A 7,534-nucleotide genomic window follows, 5' to 3' on the forward strand; every position below is an offset into this window, starting at 1 on the left:
ACACAGCTGGCAACATGGCAAAGTTGGGATTCCTACCCTTCTGTTACCAGAGTCTGTATTCTTTCTGCCCCGCCCAGATGTCAAAATCCTGTGTGTTTGGGGACTTGGTATAATTGAGGCAGGACTCCTATATTCGGTTGCCTACTTTGTGCACTATGAAAAGGCACCTGACTCAAGAAACAAAAATCTTCTAATTTGTCCACCAGGGAGTGTACCTGTTTCTGTTTGCTAAAGGCTAGTGGAAGCCCTGTGTAGGACCAGAAGAGCAGCCAGAGAGGCTGGAAGGAAGAGAGCTAAGGGAAGCATAGCTCAGGGTGAGGCTGAGAGGCTGTGAAGACCCTGGGTTTTGTTCCAAGAGATCAGGGAGGCCCTTGGAGAGCTTTGAGCACTAGAACGACACAATCCAATTCACATGTTTGAAAGAGCGCCGGGGAGAATAACTGCTAAGTATGGAAACACAGCCTGCCCTCCTCACCCTTGCTCCCTCTCCATTATTGTCTTGGGAGATAGCTGGAACCCTCCTACCCTTTCCTGCTACATCCTCAAATATCAAAACAGCTCAATAGAATAAATGCAGGTATCCATCCCCTGGGAGCCTCCCTCTGATGACTGGGAAAAGACAGCTGCTTGGGGTCTGGGTTATTGCTCGTTCCCCAACACTGCCCAAGTGACCAGCCAAGCTGCCTACAAACCCACTGTTGAGGCAGTTTCTCCTTTGGGCTGAGGCTTGCCTTCTCCCAGTGACTGTGAATGTGCACACGCTTGCTTCCGGGATGTTGAAAATGCCCTGAAGTTACCCTGTACCGGTGGTTGCACAACTCTGGATGTCTCAGAATCCCTGAGCCGCACACGTTAAATGAGTGAATGTATGGCATGCAAAATTCAAGTCGACAAAATAGAAAATAAATTTCAAAAGAATACAGGATTCTTTGCTCCAGACTCCCTATCGGTCACCATTCCAGGATTAAGCATTGCCCAGTGTTCTTTGGGGAGATACTGACTTATTAAGCAGAAGGGAGGAGTGCTGGGGGTGGGCAGATCCCAGGGAACACATTTTGCCACATCCCATTGGTGGCCAGGAGAGGCCCTATCTACGCAATTTTTTCCAGCTAATGGTCCCATTTAATTCTCATGACAACCTCCAAAAGTTGACAGGTGGCCCTCATGTTTCAGAAGAATCATAGAAAGGTCATGTGACTTGCCTAAGAGGACTCAGCAGTGTTCAGCGCCCTGCTACAGTGTCACCTAGCCCTGGTTTCAAACACCAACCCAGCCCCACCGTGGACTGTGTGACTGGCAAATGTCAGCTAGACTCTTTTGTCCTCTGAAAAGGAGAGTTTGCCTTCCTCCTTGGCGTGAGGTCCTCTGAGAGAAGCAGTGGTACAGCTGATTAGTTCATGGAACAGGGGTTGGGAGCCTGAGCTGTGGTCTCAGCTGCTTAAGGTTCAGATCCCAGCTCTGCCTGTTTACCAGCTGTGTGACCTCAGGCAGTTCATTTGATTCTCTGGTCTTCAATTTTCTCAGCGTCCTGCTAGTACCTACTTCACAAGACTGTTCTGAGAATTAAATGCACACAAAATCTGAGGTAGAGGAGTTGTCACAAATAGGACACATTAGCTCTGAATAAGCTCTGTTGTTCTCACCAAACTGTAAGGACTGTGTCTGGCTTGTCACAGCTGCATTCCCAAAGCCCACCACATAGTTGGTGCCTAATAAAGACTTGTTGAAAAAATGACCCAGAGGGCTGGAGGTGTGGCTCAAGTGGTAGAGTGCCTGCCTTGCAAACACATAGCCCTGAGTTCAAAACCCAATACTGCAACAGAAATAAAGGGAAAAAAAATGACCCAGAAGTTGGTCCTATATCTACGTGACCCAAAGTGACTTTGGGGTAGTCTCAGATGTGATCCAGGACTGTGTCTGAGTGGGCCTGGCCTCAAACAAGAGCCCTTGCTGACTCCAATTGGGCTCAACCTCACCAGGTCAGTATGGGCTCACAGTGTGATAGGCCAGTCTCTCTCCCTTTGTGGACTCAGTTTCCTCTATAAGCCAAGGCTTTCTGGAATTCAGAAAAAGAATTCAGTAACCTCAGCTCTGGGAAATATCAAAGAATTTTTTACTGAAAAATTTCCATTTTAACAGAAACTCCTTGCAGTCCCAAAGCTATCAGGCCTTCAGAAGCTGAGTCCCCAGCGGGGACTTCAGAAGGCTGATGGCTGGGGCAAAGGGGATGGAGGAGAGCTGGGGCTTGGGGTCCCTTAGACTCCCCCTAATGTGAGGTCCGTGTCCTATGGGGCCAGCCCTGCTCTAGGGGTGTCCTGACAGCCCAAGTAGATGACGCACAGTCTTCAATCCACTCCAGTCCCTCACTGGCGTTATTACTGTTCCTTTGTAAATCTACACGTGTCAAGATCTTGCATGCATGCCCATGGACCTTCAGGGGATGGGGCCACAGCACCCCACAGAGATCCAGAACTGCAGCTCTTCATAACAGCATTGTCTTCCATCCAGAGCCATGTTCTCAGAAGTGGTGCCATCCTGGAGAGCCGCATTAAATATGAGCATGGTAGGATGGTGGGGTTGAGGGAGCCCTGCTCTCTACCCAGCCTCAGGCACACTAGAAACTAGAGTCTCAGCCCCCAAAGGAGCCTGACGGGTGAGAATTTGCATTTGAATGAGATCTCTGGGTGATTTGTTGACACAGGTTCCAAGCTGCTACCCTTCTGTGCATTTGGGGGGAGGGGAGTGGGGAGCAGAGAGCAGCAGAGCTAGAGCAGGCCCCTTTGCATCTCCACAGTTACCCACTCTGTGTCAGTACCTGCTGTTCCCGTCCCTGGTCTGCCCTTCCGCCCGCCTTAGCAAAGCTTCCATGTGACCTTCCAGACCCAGCAGGATGTCACCTCCTTTGTAAAATCCTGCTCAGTAGCCCCAAGCCTGGCAGAGCATGGTTGCTGTGCATTTTAGTTCTATCTTCCACAGTCCTTCTCCTCACCCCCATAAGACCTGTGCAGGCTTTGGAAAATAACTTGAAGTTCTCTGAGAGGAAGATGCTGCTATCACAGACCCAAGTCCAGAAGAGGGGCTCAGTGGTCCAAATCGTGTTAACCAGAGTCTGGATCAGAAGCCAGAATCCAGTTCTGGTAGGTTCTGAGACTTGAATGAGAGGGCTGTTTATAGGTCCGGGGTACAGGCTAAAGGAAACCAAGCAGGACAAGCTCCTTCAGCTGGAAGCAGTACAAAAAGGAACCAGGTGTCCCCACCCCATGAGGGCAAGAACTGTGGGTGAGGGGTGATCAGGCCGGACATGGCCACTGCCAGAACTGATCCAACCGAAGGGAGCAGGGAAAGTGCCCTGACCTCTAACCTCACATCATGCTGCCGTCTGGCAGAGCCCAAAAACAGATGAGGTAATTAAGTCACAGAGCGCCCAAGGTCGCCCAGTGGGGAGTTGGAATTCAAACCCAGCCATCGGCCTGAGTCCATAAAATTACACTTGAAGTTCACTCATCCCATCAACTATTATCTACTGTGTGGCACTCAGGATTTGGGCACTGAGGACTCCACTTTTGGGTTTCAGAAAACAGTTTTGCATGCAGAACATGTCACCATCCTTGGTAACAGTCCTTTTCCCAGCAAGAGGACCGAGCATACATATGGCTGTCACTTTATGGACCTGTTATTGTCAGCCTGGTAGAAGAAAGACCTGAGGTCTGACTGGCACTGGGTGGGTCCCAGGACATCAGCAGGGACCTGAGCCAGGAGAAGGCACCTGCAAGGGTAGAAGCCAGCTGCTGGGCCACGTGGCATGCTGGCTGGGCAGCTCTAAGGTTTAAAGGTCACTACTGTGGGAATTTCCCAGCCCTATGAACAGCCCCCAGCCAGAGACACCCTGGCTGCCACAGAAAGAGTGCCGTTCATGTCTCCACAAGGTCCCCTTTGCACTCTGTCCTCTCCTGCCCTCCAGGCTCGAAGGGCCATGGGAGTCACCTGCTTTATGAACAAGAGGAAGAAGCAAGGCCCAGGGAGGAAAAGAGGCTGTCATGGATCACGAGGCAGGTGCAGGGCTGGGTGGAAACTTTCTCACTGGGCAGGCAGAGGTCCAGGAATCAGAGGCCCTAGGGACCTTAGAAACACACCGGTGAACTCTGTCCTTGCTGCTCGCTCCACCTGGACCAGTGCTTCCAAGGTCAGCAGCTCCTTATCTTAGGGCTCCAGCTCAGCATATCACCTACACAGAGAGGCCTTTCCCGACTGTAGCTTTCACCCTGCCAGGTGAATGTGATCTGTATCACTTCCCACTCAGAGCTTCATCAGAAGATAAGAATAGATTCTACCTCAGGGCGGCGGTGGGAACGAAAGGTGAGTGCGCCTGGCACATAGTAGGGAACTGAGGTCAAGAGGATTGAGGTTCTAGGCAAAAACTTTGTGAGACCCCATCTCCACCAATAGCTGAGTGTGGTGATATCTGTGTGTGTCTGTCATCCCAGCAATGACGGGAAGTATAAAATAGGAGGCTGGCAATCCAGGCCTGCCTGGGCAAAAAGCAAGACCCTATTTCCAAAATATCCAAACCAAAAAGGGTTGGAGGCATGGCTCAAGCATTAGAGAACCTACCCAGCAGGTGCAAAGGCCTGAGTTCAAACCTCAGTGCTGCAAAAACAACAAGAACAACAAATCAGTTTCCTTCTAGTTCCTGTGGAAGCCCCACCACGGGAAGCAGAAGGCTCAGTACTGCCACTCAGGAGAAACCAGGTTGGCCAGGTGGGAGTCAGGGGCAGTTAAGACCCCCGCAGACCTCAGCCTTGGTGACAAGAATAGCATAGCACAGAGAAGCAAGGCGGCCTGGGACGTAGGGCTCCCTGTGTTGAACATGGGAAGTTTTGGTCTTAACCCTGGTACCTTCTGGGCATTTCTGTGGGCCATGGTGAAGTCCCTCTGTTACTCCCACCATATTCAGTCTGAGCTGATCACAAAGACCTTACCCAGTGCCACGGGAAGGGGGCAGAATCTGTACATTTCCATGGGAGTAGAATAAGAGAATTTGTGGCCACGTTTCTAAAAGACCATTACCAAGAAAGAGAGAGTGAAAGGGATTCTGGGACCTTGGGGCAGCCCTTTCTCTAACCCTGAGTGATCAAGGAAGGCTTCCTGGAGATGAGGATGGAACAAAGGTCACATGGGAAATGCTGGGGCAAAACTAAAATCAAGCACAATCCCTACCATAAATTTTGTTTTCAAAAGTGAAATTATATTATCTTTACTTGCTATAAATAGGACTACACCCCAAGAAAATGAACAAAATTTAAATACCAATAAAGAAAACAATGTTTTTGTATGTGGAGTGGGGGGATCAAACCCATGAACTCACACAACTAGGCAAGCAGTCTACCACTGAGCTACACATCCCAGCCCCGAAAGATTTTCGAATATCCATTCAGAACAGCCTTTCATAACTCCTTGCTATGTATTTCCAGACTTATTTTGATAAAAGAAATAGAACCCGCCATCTTGGTGTCACTGGACCCTGGCAGCTTGCGAATATCCATCCCTATCAAGATACCTTTACCTCCACAGCCAGGTCAGCAGCCCCAGGTGGCGGCTGCTCGCCTCTCAAAAACAGAAAGAGTCCGTGGGAAGAAAATCAGGTTTATTCACCACCTGGCACCTGGAGGATATCAGCTATCATCCACAAAGCTTCATTGTTCAGAACTCAGGGGTACAAAGGGCTGACAGAGGGAAGGAAAGGAGTGCAGAGAGACAGTGGGCGGTAAGACCACATGCTGGGTGGGGTTTCATCATCCAGTGCTTCTCTCTCTGTCTCTCTTTCTCTCTCTCTCTCTCTCTGCTCTGTCTCAGGGTCATACTAGGTAGCCCAAGCTAGCCTTGAATTCTATTTTTTTGTTTTGCGGTTCTGGGACTGAACTCAGGGCCTACACCTTGAACCACTCCACCAGCCCTTTTTGTGTTATGTATTTTCAAGATAGGGTCTCACAAACTATTTGCCCAGGCTGGCCTTGAACCATGATCCTCCTGATCTCTGCCTCCTGAGTAGCTAGGATTACAGGCATGAGTCACCAGTGCCTGGCAGTTCTTGAGTTCTTGATCTTCCTGACTCACTCCTGAGTGTTGGGATTACAGTTGTGCACCACCACGACCAACTAGCATGTGTTTCTTTTATTCTCGGGCTGGAACATCACAATGGGCCTTGATCTCGTGGTGTTAGTAGCACTGGGGCAGTCTGTGATCAGAACACTTCCAGATTCTTTGTATCCCACTGGGCAGAGTCCAGACAGGACACGTGGGTATAAATGGAGTTTATTAAAAGTCAGGAAAGGAAAACACAAATGGGAGCATTTCAGGAACCGGGTGGAGTCTTCAGGCGCTTATAAAACCTATGATAGCCTATGGGAAGGGGAGAACCAGGTGATTCCCATCCAATAATCAAGGGGCGGGGCATGGATGGTTCCCAGCCAGGTGAGGGTGCTTCCTGAGCCAAAGCATGGTTAATCTAAGATGTAATATTTTTCTATGAACTTTCCCTAATTTTAGCCTACCTCAATGGGTCTATTTGCTGTATTTGTTTTCTCTCTGTGTCTCTCTCTCTCTTCCTGTGCTGGGGATTGAACCCACAGCCTCAAGCGAGTGCTCAACTACCGAGCCACACTCCCTCCTGTACTCCCTTTAGACAGACATACTACTTCACTGCAACTTTTCCCAGGGTGTGCCAGTCACTGCACAGGAGTAAGGATGAAGGGGACTCACGTATTTATGCTGTCTGAAGGTCACCAGGTCGCCTCTGCTCTGCACACCTAAGGAAAGATTTACTGGCTAACATCTTCATCATCTGATTGCAGCTTTTCTTTAGAGCTTGGAATACAACACTCTGGAGACTGAGGCAGGAGGATCAGGAGTCTGAGGCCAGAGGTCCTGTATCAAAAGCAAAACAAATGAACAACAACAACAAATACCACAGTGTAGAATGCCAGGCAAAGGGAAGGGGAAAGGAAGAGGAAGTAAAAATAACTGCCCAGGGCAACTTTGGAAAGGAGTGGCTCCTGTCACAGCCTTGCTTTAAAGGCCCTGTCACTATTCAGGTAACAGAGGCCCCAGCCTTGGATACTTCAGACTGGGTCTTATGCCCCAGCTTGTGTCACACAGCACAGAATCAGGCAATTGCGGTGACATATTTGCACACTGACTTGATTCCGAACAGTGAAGCAACTTCCAGAAGTAGAATTGCAGGTCACAGGGCACAAGCTGTTCAAAGAGCTTTTTGCTGTTGTTGGGTTGTTTACTTTGTTTTGGTGCTGGGGATTAATGTTTAAAGATTTATCATGCTGCCTTCTAGAAAATGAGACCACCAGCAAGGTTTGCGAGAGCCTCTTTTCCCATGGGAGGAAAACAGGTTTCTTTTTTAAACAGAGTTGACTATAAAGGGACTGTGTCCTGCTGGTGCCATACCTGATTTTCCTCCCTGCTCTGCCATACCCGGCTATATGATCTTGAGTGAGCCAGTGGCTGCTCTGAGCCTCAGTTT

General features: G+C 49.4%; 1 long non-coding RNA gene across 1 annotated transcript in view; it reads right to left on the reverse strand.

The window, feature by feature from the left end:
* LOC141423400 (uncharacterized) overlaps positions 1 to 7,154 on the reverse strand; it is a 30,036-nt gene extending 22,882 nt beyond the window's left edge. Inside the window, exon 1 of the long non-coding RNA XR_012448230.1 lies at positions 6,760 to 7,154. This is a non-coding gene — a long non-coding RNA (uncharacterized lncRNA). The remainder of the gene's footprint in view (positions 1 to 6,759) is intronic.
* Positions 7,155 to 7,534: the final 380 nt, after the last annotated feature.

This window comes from Castor canadensis, chromosome 5, assembly GCF_047511655.1.
Source record: "Castor canadensis chromosome 5, mCasCan1.hap1v2, whole genome shotgun sequence".
In the NCBI taxonomy this organism is placed as follows: domain Eukaryota; kingdom Metazoa; phylum Chordata; class Mammalia; order Rodentia; family Castoridae; genus Castor; species Castor canadensis.